This window comes from Phyllopteryx taeniolatus, chromosome 15 (assembly GCF_024500385.1).
Source record: "Phyllopteryx taeniolatus isolate TA_2022b chromosome 15, UOR_Ptae_1.2, whole genome shotgun sequence".
Lineage (NCBI taxonomy): Eukaryota > Metazoa > Chordata > Actinopteri > Syngnathiformes > Syngnathidae > Phyllopteryx > Phyllopteryx taeniolatus.
The window spans coordinates 6,011,998-6,033,238 of NC_084516.1; the positions used below are offsets into that span (position 1 = coordinate 6,011,998).

Consider the following 21,241-nt stretch of genomic DNA (forward strand, 5'->3'; position numbering starts at 1 on the left):
TGCCCTTTGTGTCCCGGGATAGAGGTTGAGCCGTGATGTGGAGGGGAGGGTTGGTGGTGGGGGGCCGCCAGCGAATTCTTGTCCAAACATTCTGCACGCGGATTTGTATTCATTGCACCCCTGCTGCTATTGATATCATTACGCGGGGTGCACATGCTGAGAGGCGGGGGCTGGGACTGGCAACGCGGAGGTCACGGAGCTGCAGGCCCTAACGAGAAGTGACACTGGCTCCAGGTCGGCCAAGCATCCACCGGATTTCAATGGGAGCCGCACTTTCCCAGTCAGCGAATTAGATCAAAGATCATTACCTGCTAATCAAAACACATGAGCGTAAGGGGCTTCCCTTGTGTTGACCCTCTGGATCTCAGACTGAGACAAAGGAGGACACGGCATTGGCTACTGAAACGGACGGACCCGCCCCACTACCCTCCTACCCACCCGAGTCTTCGAAGGTCCCAGATGTATAAAATCAAGTTTTGGACAAACTTCATGTTTACTGTTCACCAACTGATGTTTGTATTCTGAGCTTGCTTCACACGGGATCCTTCAAGGGGACGTTGTGTCTCTGGCTCATTATCGTTTCCCATGGCCTGTAGTCTCTCTATGGTTGCGTAGGTCACCGCCTCCTGACAGCTATCTACCAGAAGACATGATGACGATGTTAGATTTAAAGTTACTGAAATAATATCCAGGAGATACGTTTGATGATTTAATACATCAACCATTCAAGAAAGGCTGCTTGCACAGTGGTTGTTCTAAGAATACTTCTGTAAGCCACACCTCAAGATCTTCACTAAACGTGGACTGTGTTCTAGCCGACTACCACTGCTTTCTCTTGAATGACGTTGTCATCGTCTGATTAAATCAAACAGGAACTATCCCCCTAACTGCAAACATACTCAACATTCTAATCAGTCATGGGAGACTTCCATCAGATGATAGGACTCTTGTCCAGATAGCAGGTTTCTGTCTTTAGCAAAACAAAAAGACCAGAATATACTTTCGGGTTTTTCTGGCCCTTGGCCGTCGTCCCGCGTTGTTGGTTTCAGGCAGAAGTGGGCTTAGGGGGTGGCCGAAAATGGCCGCCCCCAGGCAGAGGCCTGCGTCTTGAAATGTCAAAGCCTCTCAGCCAACGTGGGACACAGCCAGAGTGAGGGAGTACAAAGAAGGGGGTGTGTAGGGGGGGGGGGGGGGGGTATTTTGCTGCTGCCGTACTAAAGTCTCCATGGCCCATTAATCGTTTGTTTGAGTTTCCGCCCCAGCGAGCATGTCATGTCTCCATTAGAGAGGGTTTGTTTCTTCTTCCTGTCCGCCTCTTGGCAGCAGGGGGCTCTCACACATCTCATTTGGCAGCGCACTGCTGTCTGGTGCCAGGCAGACTGTCCTGTGCGTGCGTGTATGTGCATGTGTGTATGTGCGTGTGTGTGTGTGTGTTTGTGTGCATGCGTGCGTGCAAATGCGCATCCCAAACTTCGTGTTTTCAGGCTACTCATCCTTTGTGCGCGTGGAGTTCCGAGGGAGCCGATTCCAATGCGATGTGCCGCTCAAAACAAATCAGACGAGGTAGACTGTTGTCCTGTTGCTTAAGTCTTCTGACTTCTTGTATTACCCCTAATTGGATTACGATGGTTAGTTTTGTCTGTTTTTGCTTCAGTGATGTATGGGATAATGAGAAGCAGCAATACATTTCAAATTGTTGCTGACATCTTGCTAATTTAGAAAAAATAACAGAATTACGAAGCAACAACTGGAAGTAACACTAAAGGTGGAGTTAATAGTCCATGTTTTGGAGCTAATCAGGACACAGGATTAATGCATAGTATTGTAACCAATGTTGACATTACTGTCTCTAAAACAGTTATTCCCAGCCAATGTGCTATGGGACATGCACACTTCGATTACTTGGTCTGAAAATTATTTATTCACTACAAATAATATATCTTTGCTCACCTATATATGCCAGCAACGTGTAGTGACATGACAGGCAGAAGAATTAAATGCTCTTCCACTCGATCAATCTGTGTATCAAATGTTTGTGACTTTTTGGTTTGTGGTGTGACAGAGATTTTTCTAATGTAAAATATGTGCCTTAGCTCAATAAAGATTGTGAAAGACTGCTCTAAAAGACTTGATTTAACTGTCATCTTGCAGCTAAAACTCTGAGCCCTTGTACAGTTTCAGTTATAGATTGACTTCCTTGCTTGTATTTTCAACCAAATTTGCTGCCCCGATCGCAACATTCCAGCCAGTCTGCCAACGTACTTGCTGGGTAGCGGCTGACCCTCGCCGCCACAGCCTATCTTGATGTTAGTTTGACCCCCGACCCAAGATTATGGCGTAGACATCAGCTTGGTGACCTGTCAAATGGGTTCCCTTTATTCCCGTGACCCGCGGATCCTTCGCCTTTAAACTGAAATATGGCTGCCAAGCCTACAGAAGCCAGCCAATTAGGACGGCGGAATCAGAGTGGCACAATGAGGCGAGCCTAATTGAGTCCTCTTTATCTGCCGCCCGCCCGTCTGTCTGCTTGACTGCCGGCCCGCGGCATTAATACGCGAGCTGATGCTTCTGTTTGTCTTCTAGAATCCATAGAGCCATGAAAAACTAAACTATGAACATTCCTGGAGTTTGTATCTTACTCTCAGCACTTTAATAAAGTTTCGGAACCATCCAGCCTATCATAATGTATTTACGTAAAATCCATCTTGCTAAATGTTTGGCTCAGTGTATGCTAACAAGTCTGAACCTTACTTAGTCTATCACTAACTGAGGCTAACTCAGTAGTAAAGTCGTATTTTCAGTAAATATTCGAATGGAAAAAAAACTAGGCAATAAATGTAAAACAATCAAATGAAAAATAATAAGTATGGTGGCAACTGGGTGTGCCTTCTTGTTCCGCATCAGCACATATTTTTCCGCAGCTGCGCAAAGTAGTTATTACGTGCATTTGTATAAACTCATTTTGTTGTAAATCAAAGACGTATTTGTATTTGAATAGTTCACTCACTGCAGGCTTTTTCTGTCGTTTGTTTTCTGGGGGTGACTCCCCTTAGTTTTGCAGGTGTAATGCATTCTCTGTAGGGTTTAAGTCTGAAGATGAACTTGATCCAACGGTTTTCCACAGCAAGTTGTTGTTTGTGTATAGGGAAGTTATGCCTTAAGGCTCCCCTTCTCTTCTTGTTTTACAACAGGGTTTACAACATAACTTTATTTTTTTCATTTTTCTTTATTTTTTTGGGGGGTAATGGTCGATATTCTTTCACTAACCTATGCTAAAACAGAAATAAATTCATGATTACATTAAATATCTGAATGAAAAACAAGGCAACAAATACAAAACAATCAAATGGAAAACAGTATGTGCTGCGGTAAACTAAGCGAGGCTTCTTGTTTCGCGTCCCCTCATATTTTTACCGTTTGTAACATAAATGTCATGTCGGGACCGTAGTAAACAGAAAGAAAATTGCACAAAAAAATATAGCCACTATTGAATTCCTAATTAAAAGTTGGCTTCAGCTCTGTGCCTCCACAAAAATACCCTGCTGGGACGCTTTGTGAAACATTTGTGAGTCCCGCCAACATAACCACAAATATGGAAATGCTTTATTCATGACTCCCAAACGCTGTATATATCTTTATTGTAATTAAAAAGTGCATGCCTTAACACATTGACCTGCATCTTTATGATGATTATGTAGTCATTTTAAATTTCAATCAGCAAAAAACACCACATTTTTATTCTATGTAAAGTTACCATTGCTATACTTGTGCAACCGAAGAAGGAAAGACCTCCAGTAAACATCAGTTGCGACTCTCGGCTTGTCCCATCAGGGGTCCTCACAAGCAATCACTCATATGTTTTGTTTGGCACAGATTTTTACACCAGAAGGCCTCCCTGATGCAAGCCACTTTTTTTTTTTATTTTTTTTTTTATATATCCTGGCTTGGGACTGTCCATGGCTTGGTACTGAAGTAGTGAAGGAATTAAAATAGGACGGTATTACGAAATTTCCCACAAAAACTAAATTCTCAACTCTTTCACTACTATGGACGTTTAGATTGGTCAACTGGAATCCCACCATTCTCTGCAAATATATGTATATATCGACAAATATATGTTAAGTAAATTTTTCAACTATCAATGGTGGTTGCGGAACCAATTAATGTATGTCAAGGCACCGCTTTATTGGTTTTAGATGATCTAAGAAGAAGTGTATTTTTCTTTAGTTTGTGGAACTGAAGTGCATTTTGTTACTTTAAAATATATCATCTGCTTTTATTCCAGCCACAGTCAAATGACTTTGAGGTTGTACAAGGTGCACTTGAATACATTTTATTGTCCTCCTCACAGTCCTTTTAGCTCCAGTTTCTTTCTTCTTGCACTTGACCGACTCGGAACGAGTGTTTGCATCCCTCAGCAGCACTGGGATGCGACAGAGGACCATTGTCTCCGTTTAATAACACGGACAGCCATCTCTGGAGGTGTTTCCAACTCAACGATTCACAGCCCATTTTGGTTACATCCTCTCATGCGGCGTCCCAGAGGGGAGCAAGAGCGCCACCAAAGGCCGCAGAGTGTCTGCAATGTCGGGAAAAACGGGGACAAAATCAATAGTTCACTAGAGTGGAACCACTGTACCCTGTAAGCTGCAATTTCTCACCTTGTCGCTCTTAAACACTGAAAACATTTCCCTCTTGTTCCTCTGATATCTCTTGCGCTTCCCAACCTTTTCACTTGAAATAAACAAGTCATGGCCCACTTTTTTTTCTTTCGATAAAATAATAGATGCTTTGAATTATTCACCCTTCTCAGCTTAGCGCTGCTCTATACGCACTCGCTTGTCCCAAATGTATCTGCAATGTCAGATAAGAGCATCGCGTTGATGAGAAGCAGGCTGGGGTATTTTTACCTCGGGATCCACTTCTGTCCATTGAGTGAGATAATAAAGATGGACTCCAGCAAAGATTACCCGCCGCCCCTGCCAGCCCGCTTCATTTTTCACCGCACTCTTACTTGAGCCAAAGGTACTTTGTTAAGTACTTGTTAAGTGTGTTTTCCCTCTGTGTACACAAACATCACCCGGGTAATGGCACACAGGCATAAGACATCGAGTTGTCAGCTTAGTGACAGTTGCAACTTTAATTCTCCAACTTTTTACACCAAATACCACGTCAAAAAAATTGCTTCGCTGTACTTAAATAATGGTTCAATTCAAATCTACTACACAGGTTAAATACAAATTGTACTTAAATCAATGTTTGTTCTTAAACCTTAAATGCAATGGATTGCCTTGTACTTAAAAGTTAAATACAACTGAACTGTACTTTAAAAATGTACTGTACTAGATTTAAAAAAATGTTTAAACAGGCTGTACGCATGGCTAAAAACTTTGTTAGATTGTATTGAATTTTTGAAATGTGAACTGTATTAGTTTTTGATAGAAGTGTCATAGGTATTCACGTTTATTACTCAAGTAGAAATACAGATATTAAGGTTTAAGAAGACGTAAAAGTTGAAGTATCCACTCAAGCTTTTTACTCAATTAAAAGTGTAAACGTAATGGTTCCAAAACTACATAAAGTATAAAAGTAAAAGTAATGCAAGGGGAAAAAAATTAATTTAGGACAAAAGCTTAGACTACGTCACAGGGGGCCTATTGTGCACAACACCCAACCAACAAAAAATATTTTCTCAACGCCATAATGACTATAATATTATATTAAGACGTTAGGTTGAAGGTTACTTGTTTCGGCTACATATACACATACAGAGCCGACCAAACGAACTTGCAACGTTGAATCACACCCGACTACTATAACCAACTTCCTCCCACATTTCAAACACATGCATGTTATCTTCATTGAAGACTCTAAATTGTCCGTAAGTGGGAATGTGACTGTCCAGGGTGAACCCGGCTTCTCCCGCCCAAAGTCAGCTGTTCACCACTAGTCCATGCTTCCTCTTCTGCTGCCAAATGACACAAAAAATGACAAACTAAACTTGCCTTCCCATCAAACAATTTTACACAGCCAGTGCTGCCCCCTCTTCATCTCCAATTTCATCACTCGATTCATTTCCTACATTACCACCAAACCCCGCCATTCCCACCCCCACTTTTAAATCCTTGGACTTTTTTTGATTAATTCCCCGGCGTTGCTCACTCCACCAACTGCACTTAGAGGCTCTAGAATCAAAGTGCAAGCGCTCTTAAATCAGTCATGTGACAGTGGTGGGTACAGTACAGGCAGTTTCTGCGCTCATTCTTTTCGTCTGGGCCGCCCCGTGTTTCGGCACCCCAAAACTTCAGAGCGCGACGGAAAGGTCAAGAGGGAAAGTGAATGAGTTGAATGACTGTTAGCGCTTAACCTTGACCTTGGGATTGCATTTCTCCAAACATGTGTGTGTGCGCGACTGCAGCTGCCCGACTCGCCACTTCACAGAGTGTTTACATTTTCCGAGAGGTCTTTATCTTCCCTGGGCTTATGGTCCTCTCTGTGTGAGTTTATATAGCCAGTACACACACACACACACACGCACACACAGACACACACACACACACACAATGCATGACCCATCGTAAGCCTCACACTGAGTCAGTAAAGGGAGAGTCCTGTCACACACTCATCCATCTCAGCTACATTCGGGGCCAAAGCTGGGCTGAGTTGTTCTCTCCCTGACAGCCTAAACACAGCAGAAGTGCGTTACCTACAGTCTAGTCTGGATCTCCAGAAAAAAATTATTAAAAAGAAAATACTATAAACAATGCCAGCAAAAGTACACAGAGTTCTGTAGCTCTTCTGTAGAATGTGTTCGGAAGTGTACTGAGACCACAAAACACCTGTTCAAGTGACCTGCATCAAGCGGGAAAACTAAGTAGAGTTCCATACAAACCAAACTAGAGTTCTATACAAACCTACTTACGGGTACTAGTGTGCAAGCACCCTGAGAGCGGAAGTAGCGCGGGGTCTACACGTGCTTATTTTTAACATCGAATCTGAAAGCGAGAGACACATAGTCACATATGAGCAAGTCTCAAATCTTAACCTTCAAGTTTTAAGCAAGTCAAGTGGACTTCCTACTAAATTTCAAGCAAGACGAGTCAAGTCATACTTGGATTCAGCAAGTCTTAGTCAAGTCATACAATTTTGCTCAGTCAAAACATATATTTGTATATATTAGCCACTTTGCACTCGGTACAGTCCTGCCTTGAGATATGAGTGACTCATCTTACCAGGTTTTTCGACATATGAGCCATTGTTGTGCCTTTTTTTTGCTTTGACTTGCAAGTGCAGACGTGAGATACGAGCGCTGTGTGTTGGCAGTGCACTCAACTCACTCCACAATAAGCAGCATTTTGGCAATTAGTGAAAGTGTCTTCGAAAAAGAGGTTCAAGCTGTTTATTTCCACTCCCAGTTGAAGTTGATTTCCAAACAAACAAAGAATTACAGCTTGTGTATTTAAAACAACCACGTATCTCAGCCTTTCATTCTGCTAGCTGAATGCTAACACTAAGTAGCATCTATGTTGAAGAAGAAGAAGAAGAATCATCTTTTATTGTCATGAACATGCATGCATGCACACAAAATTTGTTGTCTGCATTTAACTCATCACAGTGAACACATACACATGTTAGTGGAACACACTGGAGCAGGGGGCAACTGAAGCGCCCGGGGAGCATTTCGGGGTATCAGTGTCTTGCTCAAGGACACCACAGCCGTGAGTCCGGGGGATGTTGGCAGATGGTCCAGTCGGGGTTTTGAACCTAGGTCCCCCACGGTGGCAGGCGATGATCTTAACCATCGGGCCACGGCTGCCCATGCAACATAGGATGTTGCAATCCTATGACCCTTTTAGCAAAGGATTGAATGCAAATAGTGCAGCTACACATGTAGACAGACAATATAACTGTACTCATAGGCTTATATTCTTTATCCTCTGTGAGGAATGACTAATATTAGTGCAGTACTGATAAGCTGAGAGGCTTTGAGATATCTCAATGAACAGTATAGCCGTTTGTCTTGTCTTATACTGCACCAGATGGCCAAGGCAGGCACACCAGAAAGAACAGCACAATGGCCATTCAACCGATGCAGTGGGACAAAAACTGTTTAATTCTTTGTAATTCAAATTAATTATGTCATAACTGTGTGGTTTTATGAAGTACATTATGGAGTGCTATTTTTCCTCATTAAAATACACATATTTGAGTTAGTTAGCTGTACTAACACATTCAAAATCATAGTTTTTTTTATTATCCTAAACCAGTCTTTGTATTATCTATTACTTTTTTTGCCTTTTCATTTAAACGCTTAACCGATCTGAAGCTTAGTTCATATTTGAACAGCTATCGGTTAGCAAAACTGTGACGTTAACGTGGCATACCTGTCTATATGGCTTTTATAGTAATGGTTGACCTCTGAAGTCGTCTCTTTTTCACGATTTTAACTGCAAAATAATCGTTGACTCCTAATGTAATATTCTTCGAAGCTCCCTCTATGATATTTGCTTCATGAGGTTGAGTCTGCACTCCACATCATAACACACTGGTGGATTGCCAGGTTTTCGCGTACTACACACACAAAAAAAACTTTTATTTCTTGAAGAAGTGGCACACAAGAGTCTCATCTGTCATAGTACCAAGACTGACCTGTGAGAGGCAGCGCGGTGCCAAAGAGCATCCTCACTGCTGGAAAATACAAAGGAGTAGTTGAAGACAGAATTACAATAAAATAGGCTAGGCTAAGCTAGTCCAACTCATCGTAAATATTGGAACAGGATTAACATTTAGGATTGTTGATCGGCGAGGAAAAATTACACTTAACACACTGCACACCACAGGGTAATCACTCAGGATAATATTTTAAAGACATAAGACAAGCAAGCTTTTGATGACGTTGATCATAAATGATGGAAAATGCTCAAATCCAAAACATCCAGACATTGTCGGTGTCCCGTCTCACATCCACAGACCCGATTATCATTGCTGGTGTATGTCTGTTGTCCTATCAGCCCGCTCAAGCCATGGCTGTGTCCTTTCAGACTCATCCATCTTGATAGGGCGCCCTGTTAAGATACGGAGCCACGGGGTGTCTTCCATTCTGTTACTGTCATCTGTCAACTTTTCAGAGTTTGCTTTAACCTGGACAACATTTGCATCCACCAGCGCAACGTGCTGGTGACCGGACATTTCCGGGAAAAATATGCCTCTAAACTAAAATTAAAACACATTCACTGCCATTGACGGCTTTAGAAGTATATCCATGTTAACTGGGAAGGCTGGCAGTGAATGAGTTGTTAAAAAATAAAAAAACTTTGTCAAGGTGTCAGCAAGTCGTACCTCACTACAGCACAGTTCTGAAAGCATCAAAAGATTCTGTTTTCTTTTTTCTCCCGATGGAATTACAATAATACAGGTGGTCCTCGGTTTATGGCAGTGACTCCACCCAAATTTGTACAGTACGTGAGCATAGGGATGTAGTCTCACTAACTTACGCTAACGGAGAAGTAGTCATTATGACAGTCAATATTAGTGTGAAAAAACCAAAGCCATAGCCTACATATAAAACAATCAAATTAAAAACAATAACATAAAAAAGAGAACAATTCCTTGCCTTTACTACTGTAGTTGGTTTGCACACTGGAAGAGGTGCAAACTACAGTGGTGTCTTGAGATACGAGTGTCCTGACTGCGTTTTTCGAGATACAAGCCGCCGTTCGGCCAATTTTTTGCTTTGACTTGTGAGCAAAAATCTGAGATTTGAGCACTGTATGATGGTACTGAACTCTAGTCAACCCACTTCACAACAAGCAGCATTTTGGCAGATAGTGAACAATTCTTCAAAAAAAGATGCTTCAAACTCTTTATTGCGACTCCCAGTTGAAATCTAAGCATAAAACAAAGAGAATTACAAGTGTATTTAAATCAACCACATAAATTTGCATTAAATCTGCTTAGCTTAATGCTAACAAACAATTCAAACCACCATAGAGAGGCTAACAAACAGTATGTGGCAGTTTTATAACGCACACAAATGATGCATCAACACACAAAGACAGACAATATAAAATTACTCACAGGCATATATTCTTTATCCTGGTTTAATATGACTGCAGATTACTGAGTCATTTACAGTAGTTGTGAAACTCTTCTTCATTTGTGTTTGCGTGACAGTATTAGTGTATACTGCCCCCCTGTAGTCAGTTCACACACACTAGAAGAAGATGCAATCAATCAATCACGATACAAAAACTGTTTAATTATTTACATTCTATTTAATTATGTTAATACTGTATGTTTTTATAATGTACAATATTATGAGTGATTAGGTGCCCTCTATTAATTTTACATTGTGTGCTGTATAATTTTGTTACACACCACACAGAGGACCAAATTCAGAAAGTACCAAATCTTTGTTTTTATGGATTTTATTTTCCTTCGATTCATCTTTTATACTACTTATTTTATCCTCACCATGGTTGCGGGTGTGCTGGAGCCTAGCCCAGCAGACTTCAGGCGAGAGGCAGAGTACACCCTGAACTGGTCGCTGATTAATCGCAGGGCACATATAGACAACCATTCACATTCACACCTATGGACAGTTTAGAGCGTTGTGTTTTTGGTGCGTCATCTTGTAAAAGTGGAGCAAGAGCCGGCGTGTTTCTCAAGTGCGAGACAGAACGAGACCACCAGCATTATATCACTTGAGCCTTTCCCAACAAAGACAGCCTCACACGCACACACACACACACACACACGCGCGCACACACATGAAGTGTGACCTCTTTCACATGCATAGATAAAAAGTCGTTACAAAAACCAAACAAGCTGTCAGCGATAAGATGAAAACGGAACAGCTGATTTGCAGACAAAAAACGCTTGGCAATTCATAATTTTTTTATTAAAGCTCACAAAGTCTATAACCCTAACTCCATTCATATTTTTTGTTATGTTAATACAGCAGTGCTTTGGTCCATTTTCATTTTTTTTGATTCACTGTAACCTCCGCTCAATTTTTCTCTGTAATTGGCACCACACTTTATCTTGGCCCACCTAGCATTTACATTATCAAGAGTCCTGGAATATTAGTTGCTTAATTTTGCATAATGTCAAGGGAGCATTGAAGTGATACATCTTCCCAGACTTGTAGATATTTTTTTTATGTTGACAGGAGTTCATTGTATGTTCAGGAGGAGGTAAGTTGAGCTTGGGTTGTCAGTGGAAGTTATGAAGAGTCTTTGCCGCATGTGCATGTACATGGGCACTTCTTGTTCACTTTTTTGGAATCAAATCATCTGAAATTTATTTTTAAGGGTAATGTAAAATGAGTTTGAAATGAAATGAAATTGTTTTGGGAATATAATTTGTGGTACATTTAAAAATGAGAAATATTGTATTTTTAAACAAAATATTTTACATACCTTTTTTCTCTTGTCTCATCTATGAATAACCTGGCCCATCTGAGAGTTAAAAAAAAAGGGCACAAAGGTTTGCTCACCCTTGCTTCAGAGGCAGAAAAATGAATGGCTACGGATCCGTGAGAACCCACCGGTGAGATATTGAGTGTTCACCTCCTCCGGGGCCCAGTTGCTTCATTTCTAAGGGCCCGAATAACTGCTCGGGTCGCGACACTGGCCCATCTCCAATGATGTTTTTAGTTTTATCGACGGCATCAAGTCACACGTGGACCTCTGTGGAGGCTGCGCTCAAAGGGCAAAGGCGGTGTGGGGCTGGCGTGTGGGCGGAAGCCGGGGGGGTGAATTGTGCGGGTGCGCTGGCACGCAGTCAGACCGCGGAGCCTCACAGAACATCATGCGGACACCTCGCATTTAGGCAGATCGATATCTTACTACAAACGGCTCAGAGCGCCTCTTGAGGATCGCTCGTATTGATTCAATACTTATGTAGCCTTGTTTCTGTCCTGCGAGTGAATATCGTTGTGATGATATACAGTGGATACAAAAGGTCTACACACCCTTTTTTAAATGGCAGGTCGTTGTGAAGTCAAAAAGGAGATCAAGATAAATCATTTCACAATTTATGCCACCATTAATGTGACCTACAACCTGTACAACTCAATTGATGAGAAAAAAAAAAAAAAAAAAAACCCCAATCTTTTAGACAGGGGAAGATAATGTGGTTGTGCACACCCTCATAACTGGGGATGTGGCTGTGTTTAGATCTAACAAACACATTCAAACTCATATTAAATGAGAGTCAGCACACACCTCCACCATTGATAGTGACTGTGATTAAACCCAAATAAAGTTCAGATGTTCTAGTCGGCTTTTCCTGCCTTTTTTTTCTCTCTCTCTCTCGCAGAAACCTGAAGGTTTTGTGCTAACACTGACTGCTACTTGGAGCTGTTCATGATTCCCTCTGCCTTGTCTAAGGCCACAGTTCCAGCTGAAGCAAAACAGCCCCAAAGCATGATGCTGCCACCAGCATGCTTGACTGGAGTTATGGTGCTCTTTTGGTGTTGTGTTTGTGCCAAACATACCTGTTGGAACTACAGTATGGCCAAAAAGTTCATCTTCGGTTTCAAAATTTTGCAAAAACACTCTTGACATCTCTCAAACACATGTGGGAAAATGTGTTATCGTTTGATGAAACCAAGGTCGAGCAACATGTAACGTGTAAAGGGTTTTTTTTGTATTCATTTTTGCTTTTTTTCCAGTTTAGTGAAATACAGTGCCCCGCGATTGGCTGGCAACCAGTTCAGGGTGTACCCCGCCTCCTGCCCGATGACAGCTGGGATAGGCTCCAGCACGCCCGCGACCCTAGTGAGGAGAAGCGGCTCAGAAAATGGATGGATGGATGGATAGTGAAATACATTTTAGTCTGTACTTATTTTTACTTTCACTCAAGTACAGAGTTGAAGCAATACTACTACTTTAACCCAAGTATGTTGTTACACATGTATCTGTACTACGACTGAAGTACAGAGTCCGAGTACTTTTGCCATCTCCATCCATCCATCCATTTTCTGAGCCGCTTCTCCTCACTAGGGTCGCGGGCGTGCTGGAGCCTATCCCAGCTGTCATCGGGCAGGAGGCGGGGTACACCCTGAACTGGTTGCCAGCCAATCGCAGGGCACATAGAAACTAACAACCATTCGCACTCACAGTCATGCCTACGGGCAATTTAGAGTCTCCAATTAATGCATGTTTTTGGGATGTGGGAGGAAACCGGAGTGCCCGGAGAAAACCCACGCAGGCACGGGGAGAACATGCAAACTCCACACAGGCGGGGACGGGGATTGAACCCCGCACCTCAGAACTGTGAGGCTGACGCTCTAACCAGTCGGCCACCGTGCCGCCTACTTTTGCCATCTCTGTAATCAATATTTAATGCAATTAGCCTAGTCTAGCAGGATCAATAGGTTTACTAAAACCTCCGAACAGCGTCAACAGCGTCATGTGCAATTGCCTTGCTGTTCTAAGTGTGGCACGGATGAAAAGTCACCTTACTGTTCCCAAATGTGATGGCCCCATACCGCTGCCTCGAGACGTATTGACCTGCTGCGTTGGCGCGCCGTCTCCCAAGGCACAGTGGGATCACGTAAGCTCGTTGCACCGCTACCCTCGGTTTCAGTTCCTCAGCAGGTGAGGTATTGATCTGGAAGCAGTGACAGAACACCCCCGTCGAGTCGAAGCTTCCCAGTGAGCTGCGGCTGTGGTGGTGGTTGATGTATCCCATTGCTAGATACTGGCCAACAGAGGTTGGGGACCTGAGTCACATGACTTGACTCAAGTCAGGCTTAAGTCATCAATTTTAAGACTAGGGACTTGCTTGACTATAACTTATGAAAGACTTGACTGTGACTTGGTTTTCATCAGACTTGACTTTGACTTAAACTCCATGACTTGACAAGTCTGGTTTACATTTAAAAATCTGCATTTTCAAGACAGTATTCAATTTGTTTGTTTTTAAAAAAAAAAAAAGGTTTGGTTGAATTTGGTGTGAATTGCAGCGGCCACCTGATTAGGCGATTATCATTGAGGAACCTCTAAAGATAATCAGCAAAGGTTGAATCGAGGAAACTGGAGTTCTTGTTTGTCCTTCAATCCAAAAGGCTTCTTCAGTTCAAATTTTTACCGGTAGTTTTTAGTATTTTCCAAAGCAAGTAATTTTTTTAGGACATCGACATTTTACAAGGCTCCCGGCTCCTGCAACCTTCGCATACACTTGGCAAAGATCAGCGCCTATCCAGAAGTATTTCTTCTTCTTCGGTTTTGTGAGATCATGTGTGAGCACACGAGATTTCGAGTTTGGCGGTTGAGCAGAATCTTTATGTGTGTCGGTTACGTGGTGAGATGATCAGAGCACACCACACACAATTTGACCAAAACTGTTAAATGACAGAAATGTTTTTATCTTTATGTATGGGGTCTGTCACAGATAAAGATATATTTTAAGATATTTAAAAAAATCCTTATGTGTGTACCACACCCTGAGCTTGCTACATTTCTCTGGTATGTGTATGATTCAGTGTTGTTTAGCATCATTTAATGTGGAATATCTTGCAGTTGAGTTCGCAATATTTTCCATGTAGCTTGCCTAACAAGAAATCACATAATTTTAAACGCTGCGAGCAGGGTTCGAACCTGCGCGGGAAGATCCCATTGGATTTCGAGTCCAACGCCTTAAACTCTCGGCCATCACAGCTGTTGGTTTTGGTAGTAGTTCAAACACATGTGCATGTAAGATGCCAGCATGAATTGAAAACTGACAGGTCAAACCTTTGTCATTGTCATTGATTTTTTTTCCCCCCCACATCCGCTGGGGAAAACGGCTGGACAGACAATCGAAAATGTTAAATGTTCAATGTTTACGATGGCAAGTCCTTATGTGTGTCGTCAACACCAAGTTGGGCCGAGCCACAGACTGCTGTTAGCCTAGCTTCTTCTAGATTCTAATTTATGACACTCTGGATGCCGAGCGGCGGCACGGTGGACGACTGGTTAGAGCATCAGCCTCAAAGTTCTGAGGAGCGGGGTTCAATCCCCGGTCCCGCCTGTGTGGAGTTTGCATGTTCTCCCCGTGCCTGCGTGGGTTTTCTCCGGGCACTCCGGTTTCCTCCCACATCCCAAAAACATGCATTAATTGGAGACTCTAAATTGCCCGTAGGCATGACTGTGAGTGCGAGTGGTTGTTTGTTTCTATGTGCCCTGCGATTAGCTGGCAACCAGTTCAGGGTGTACCCCGCCTCCTGCCCGATGACAGCTGGGATAGGCTCCAGCACGCCCGGGACCCTAGTGAGGAGAAGAGGCTCAGAAAATGGATGGATGCCGAGCTTCTTGTACGAGTAGTCTTCCTTCTTTATGGTACCACACTGCTTTCCACGTCTGTCGTGAAGCTTCATTTAGCGAAGAATATGTTGCAGTTTAGCTCACTATATTTTCCAAGTAGCTTGCCGAACACTTTCGCGGGCGAACAAGAAATCGCAAAAGTTTAAACGCTGCGAGTAGGGCTCGAACCTGCACGGGAAGATCCCATTGGATTTCGAGTCTAACGCCTTAACCTCTCGGCCATCACAGGTGTTGGTTTTGGTAGTAGTTCAAACACGTGCATATAATATTCCAGCATGACGGAACAGCAAACCTTTGTCATTGGAAAAGTTTTTGTGCAAAAAGAAACTGCCAAAGAAGTAACTCGTTTGTCATTTACAAAAGGTGAAGTGAACCTTACCTGAGAGTGTGTACACAAATACTGATAATCGTCGCCAAATTTGAGCCTTTTCCCCCTTCCGCTCAAACTCCAGGAAAGGCATTTGACTGGAAGGTTAAAAAATCTTAAAAACATGATCCTGACTGATCATCCTGTAGTGTGAAGCGTGTTAAAAAAAAAAAATTTCCCCTCCCAGATCTGCTTGGGTAAACGACCGGACAGACAATCCAAAATGTTAAACCTGTTCAATGTTTACGATGGCAAGTCCTTATGTGTGTCATCAACACCAAGTTGGCCCGAGCCACAGACTTTGTGATTGAGATGTGAAATGGAACATTAACCAAACAGGAAGTGACCTGATCTGGAGCTGTGGCCGCCACCATGGAGTTACCAGATAAACTAGTTTGCCTAGCTTCTTCTAGATTCTAATTTATGGCAGTCTGGAAGCCTAGCTTCTTCGACTTGTAGTCAGCCTTCTTTATGGTACCACACTGCTTTTCACATCTGTCGTGAAGCTTCATTTAGCGTAGAATATGTTGCAGTTTAGCTCACTATATTTTCCAAGTAGCTTGCCGAACACTGTCGCGTGCTAACAAGAAATCGCATAATTTTAAACGCTGTGAGCAGGGTTCGAACCTGCGCGGGAAGATCCCATTGGATTTCGAGTCCAACGCCTTAACCTCTCGGCCATCACAGCCGTTGGTTTTGGTAGTAGTTCAAACACGTGCATATAATATTTCAGCATGACGGAACGGGTCAAACCTTTGTCATTGGAAAAGTTTTTGTGGAAAAAGAAACTGCCAAAGAAGTAACTCGTTTGTCACTCACAAAAGGTGAAGTGAACCTTACCTTAGAGTGTGTACACAAATACTGATAATCGTCGCCAAATTTGAGCCTTTTCCCCCTTCCGCTCAAACTCCAGGAAAGGCATTTGACTGGAAGGTTATAAAATCTTAAAAACATGATCCTGACTGATCATCCTGTAGTGTGAAGCGTGTTAAAAATGATTTTTCCCCTCCCAGATCTGCTGGGGAAAACGGCCGGACAGACAATCCAAAATGTTACACCTGTTCAATGTTTACGATGGCAAGTCCTTATGTGTGTCATCAACACCAAGTTGGGCTAGCCACAGACTTTGTGATTGAGATGTGAAATGGAACATTAACCAAACAGGAAGTGACCTGATCTGGAGCTGTGGCCGCCACCATGTAGTTACCAGATAAGCTAAACGTTAGCCTAGCTTCTTGTAGATTCTAAATTATGGCAGTCTGGATGCCGAGCTTCTTCTACGAGGAGTCTTCCTTCTTTATGGTACCACACTGCTTTTCACGTCTGTCGTGAAGCTTCATTTAGCGTAGAATATGTTGCAGTTTTGCTCACTATATTTTCCAAGTAGCTTGCCTAACACTGTCGCGTGCTAACAAGAAAGCGCATAATTTTATACGCTGTGAGCAGGGTTCGAACCTGCGCGGGAAGATCCCATTGGATTTCGAGTCCAACGCCTTAACCTCTCGGCCATCACAGCCTGTTGGTTTTGGTAGTAGTTCAAACACGTGCATATAATATTTCAGCATGACAGAACGGGTCAAACCTTTGTCATTGGAAAAGTTTTTGTACAAAAAGAAACTGCCAAAGAAGTAACTTGTTTGTCATTTACAAAAGGTGAAGTGAACCTTACCTGAGAGTGTGTACACAAATACTGATAATCGTCGCCAAATTTGAGCCTTTTCCCCCTTCCGCTCAAACTGCAGGAAAGGGTTTTGACTGGAAGTTTGTCAAATCTTAAAAACATGATCCTGACTGATCATCCTGTAGTGTGAAGCGTGTTAAAAATGTTTTTTTCCCCTCCCAGATCTGCTGGGGAAAACGGCCGGACAGACAATCGAAAATGTTAAACCTGTTAAATGTTTACGATGGCAAGTCCTTATGTGTGTCGTCAACACCAAGTTGGGCTAGCCACAGACTTTGGGATTGAGATGTGAAATGGAACATTAACCAAACAGGAAGTTACCTGTTCTGGAGCTGTTGCCGCCACCATGGAGTTACCAGATCAGCTAAATGTTAGCCTAGCTTCTTCGAGATTCGAATTTATGGCAGTCTGGATGCCTAGCTTCTTCTACTTGTAGTCAGCCTTCTTTATGGTACCACACTGCTTTTCACATCTGTCGTGAAGCTTCATTTAGCGTAGAATATGTTGCAGTTTTGCTCACTATATTTTCCAAGTAGCTTGCCTAACACTGTCGCATGCTCACAAGAAATCGCATAATTTTATACGCTGTGAGCAGGGTTCGAACCTGCGCGGGAAGATCCCATTGGATTTCGAGTCCAACGCCTTAACCTCTCGGCCATCACAGCCGTTGGTTTTGGTAGTAGTTCAAACACGTGCATATAATATTCCAGCATGACGGAACGGGTCAAACCTTTGTCATTGGAAAAGTTTTTGTGCAAAAAGAAACTGCCAAAGAAGTAACTCGTTTGTCACTCACAAAAGGTGAAGTGAACCTTACCTTAGAGTGTGTACACAAATACTGATAATCGTCGGCAAATTTGAGCCTTTTCCCCCTTCTGCTCAAACTCCAGGAAAGGCATTTGACTGGAAGGTTATAAAATCTTAAAAACATGATCCTGACTGATCATCCTGTAGTGTGAAGCGTGTTAAAAATGATTTTCCCCTCCCAGATCTGCTGGGGAAAACGGCCGGACAGACAATCCAAAATGTTACACCTGTTCAATGTTTACGATGGCAAGTCCTTATGTGTGTCATCAACACCAAGTTGGGCTAGCCACAGACTTTGTGATTGAGATGTGAAATGGAACATTAACCAAACAGGAAGTGACCTGATCTGGAGCTGTGGCCGCCACCATGTAGTTACCAGATAAGCTAAACGTTAGCCTAGCTTCTTCTAGATTCTAATTTATGGCAGTCTGGATGCCGAGCTTCTTCTACGAGGAGTCTTCCTTCTTTATGGTACCACACTGCTTTTCACGTCTGTCGTGAAGCTTCATTTAGCGTAGAATATCTTGCAGTTTAGCTCACTATATTTTCCAAGTAGCTTGCCTAACACTGTCGCGTGCTAACAAGAAATCGCATAATTTTATACACTGTGAGCAGGGTTCGAACCTGCGCGGGAAGATCCCATTGGATTTCGAGTCCAACGCCTTAACCTCTCGGCCATCACAGCCATTGGCTTGGGTAGTAGTTCAAACACGTGCATATAATATTTCAGCATGACGGAAATCGGGTCAAACATTTGTCATTGGAAAAGTTTTTGTACAAAAAGAAACTGCCAAAGAAGTAACTTGTTTGTCATTTACAAAAGGTGAAGTGAACCTTACCTGAGAGTGTGTACACAAATACTGATAATCGTCGCCAAATTTGAGCCTTTCCCCCCTTCCGCTCAAACTCCAGGAAAGGCTTTTGACTGGAAGGTTATCAAATCTTAAAAACATGATCCTGACTGATCATCCTGTAGTGTGAAGCGTGTTAAAAATGATTTTTTTCCCCTCCCAGATCTGCTTGGGAAAACGACCGGACAGACAATCCAAAATGTTAAACCTGTTCAATGTTTACGATGGCAAGTCCTTATGTGTGTCATCAACACCAAGTTGGGCTAGCCACAGACTTTGTGATTGAGATGTGAAATGGAACATTAACCAAACAGGAAGTGACCTGATCTGGAGCTGTGGCCGCCACCATGGAGTTACCAGATAAACTAGTTTGGCTAGCTTCTTCTAGATTCTAATTTATGGCAGTCTGGATGCCTAGCTTCTTCTACTTGTAGTCAGCCTTCTTTATGGTACCACACTGCTTTTCACGTCTGTCGTGAAGCTTCATTTAGCGTAGAATATGTTGCAGTTTTGCTCACTATATTTTCCAAGTAGCTTGCCTAACACTGTCGCATGCTCACAAGAAATCGCATAATTTTATACGCTGTGAGCAGGGTTCGAACCTGCGCGGGAAGATCCCATTGGATTTCGAGTCCAACGCCTTAACCTCTCGGCCATCACAGCCGTTGGTTTTGGTAGTAGTTCAAACACGTACATATAATATTCCAGCATGACGGAACGGGTCAAACCTTTGTCATTGGAAAAGTTTTTGTGCAAAAAGAAACTGCCAAAGAAGTAACTCGTTTGTCACTCACAAAAGGTGAAGTGAACCTTACCTTAGAGTGTGTACACAAATACTGATAATCGTCGCCAAATTTGAGCCTTTTCCCCCTTCTGCTCAAACTCCAGGAAAGGCATTTGACTGGAAGGTTATAAAATCTTAAAAACATGATCCTGACTGATCATCCTGTAGTGTGAAGCGTGTTAAAAATGATTTTTCCCCTCCCAGATCTGCTGGGGAAAACGGCCGGACAGACAATCCAAAATGTTACACCTGTTCAATGTTTACGATGGCAAGTCCTTATGTGTGTCATCAACACCAAGTTGGGCTAGCCACAGACTTTGTGATTGAGATGTGAAATGGAACATTAACCAAACAGGAAGTGACCTGATCTGGAGCTGTGGCCGCCACCATGTAGTTACCAGATAAGCTAAACGTTAGCCTAGCTTCTTCTAGATTCTAATTTATGGCAGTCTGGATGCCGAGCTTCTTCTACGAGGAGTCTTCCTTCTTTATGGTACCACACTGCTTTTCACGTCTGTCGTGAAGCTTCATTTAGCGTAGAATATCTTGCAGTTTAGCTCACTATATTTTCCAAGTAGCTTGCCGAACACTTTCACGGGCTAACAAGAAATCGCATAATTTTAAACGCTGCGAGCAGGGTTCGAACCTGCGCGGGAAGATCCCATTGGATTTCGAGTCCAACGCCTTAACCTCTCGGCCATCACAGCTGTTGGTTTTGGTAGTAGTTCAAACACGTACATATAATATTTCAGCATGACGGAACACCTTTGTCATTGGAAAAGTTTTTGTACAAAAAGAAACTGCCAAAGAAGTAACTTGTTTGTCATTTACAAAAGGTGAAGTGAACCTTACCTGAGAGTGTGTACACAAATACTGATAATCGTCGCCAAATTTGAGCCTTTTCCCCCTTCCGCTCAAACTCCAGGAAATCAGAATCAGAATCAGAATCATCTTTATTTGCCAAGTATGTCTAAAACACACAAGGAATTTGTCTCCGGTAGTTGGAGCCGCTCTAGTACAACAGACAGTCAATTTACAGAACACTTTGGAGACATAAAGACATTGACAAAAAACAACAACAAACAACAATTGTGCAAAAAGATGCAGAGTCCTCAGTTCGAATGGCTAATATCGCAATAGTCCGGTGCAATGACCATTGTGCAAAGGGCACTGAGACTTCAAGGAGTGTATGCGGTTTAAAGTGACGAGTACTGCGATAATCTGGGACAATGGTTGTGCAAATGTTACAGATACTCCTCAATCAGTGTGCAAATGGAGCAGATGCTACTCTGGCATGAGTGGCCACTATATGCAAATAGTGCAGCACGGCGAGACAACTACAGTGAGTGCACGAGTAATACATAATACAGAAATGTGACAACGAACTCAAGTCAAAAAATTGCCAGCTTGTTGTAATGGAATTGTAAGTTAGCTGTTCAA

At 42.7% G+C, this 21,241-nt stretch overlaps 7 non-coding genes across 7 annotated transcripts; all 7 read right to left on the reverse strand.

Annotated features, from left to right (window-relative positions):
* Positions 1 to 14,585: 14,585 nt before the first annotated feature.
* trnas-cga (transfer RNA serine (anticodon CGA)) lies at positions 14,586 to 14,667 on the reverse strand. The gene has a single exon. It is a non-coding gene; the product is annotated as a tRNA-Ser (tRNA).
* Positions 14,668 to 16,284: 1,617 nt separating this feature from the next.
* Positions 16,285 to 16,366, reverse strand: trnas-cga (transfer RNA serine (anticodon CGA)). The gene has a single exon. It is a non-coding gene; the product is annotated as a tRNA-Ser (tRNA).
* Positions 16,367 to 17,112: 746 nt separating this feature from the next.
* Positions 17,113 to 17,194, reverse strand: trnas-cga (transfer RNA serine (anticodon CGA)). Its single transcript has one exon. It is a non-coding gene; the product is annotated as a tRNA-Ser (tRNA).
* A 748-nt stretch (positions 17,195 to 17,942) lies between these two features.
* On the reverse strand, positions 17,943 to 18,024 carry trnas-cga (transfer RNA serine (anticodon CGA)). The gene has a single exon. It is a non-coding gene; the product is annotated as a tRNA-Ser (tRNA).
* Positions 18,025 to 18,769: 745 nt separating this feature from the next.
* On the reverse strand, positions 18,770 to 18,851 carry trnas-cga (transfer RNA serine (anticodon CGA)). Its single transcript has one exon. It is a non-coding gene; the product is annotated as a tRNA-Ser (tRNA).
* Positions 18,852 to 19,598: 747 nt separating this feature from the next.
* Positions 19,599 to 19,680, reverse strand: trnas-cga (transfer RNA serine (anticodon CGA)). Its single transcript has one exon. It is a non-coding gene; the product is annotated as a tRNA-Ser (tRNA).
* A 746-nt stretch (positions 19,681 to 20,426) lies between these two features.
* trnas-cga (transfer RNA serine (anticodon CGA)) lies at positions 20,427 to 20,508 on the reverse strand. Its single transcript has one exon. It is a non-coding gene; the product is annotated as a tRNA-Ser (tRNA).
* Between the last annotated feature and the right edge of the window lie 733 nt (positions 20,509 to 21,241).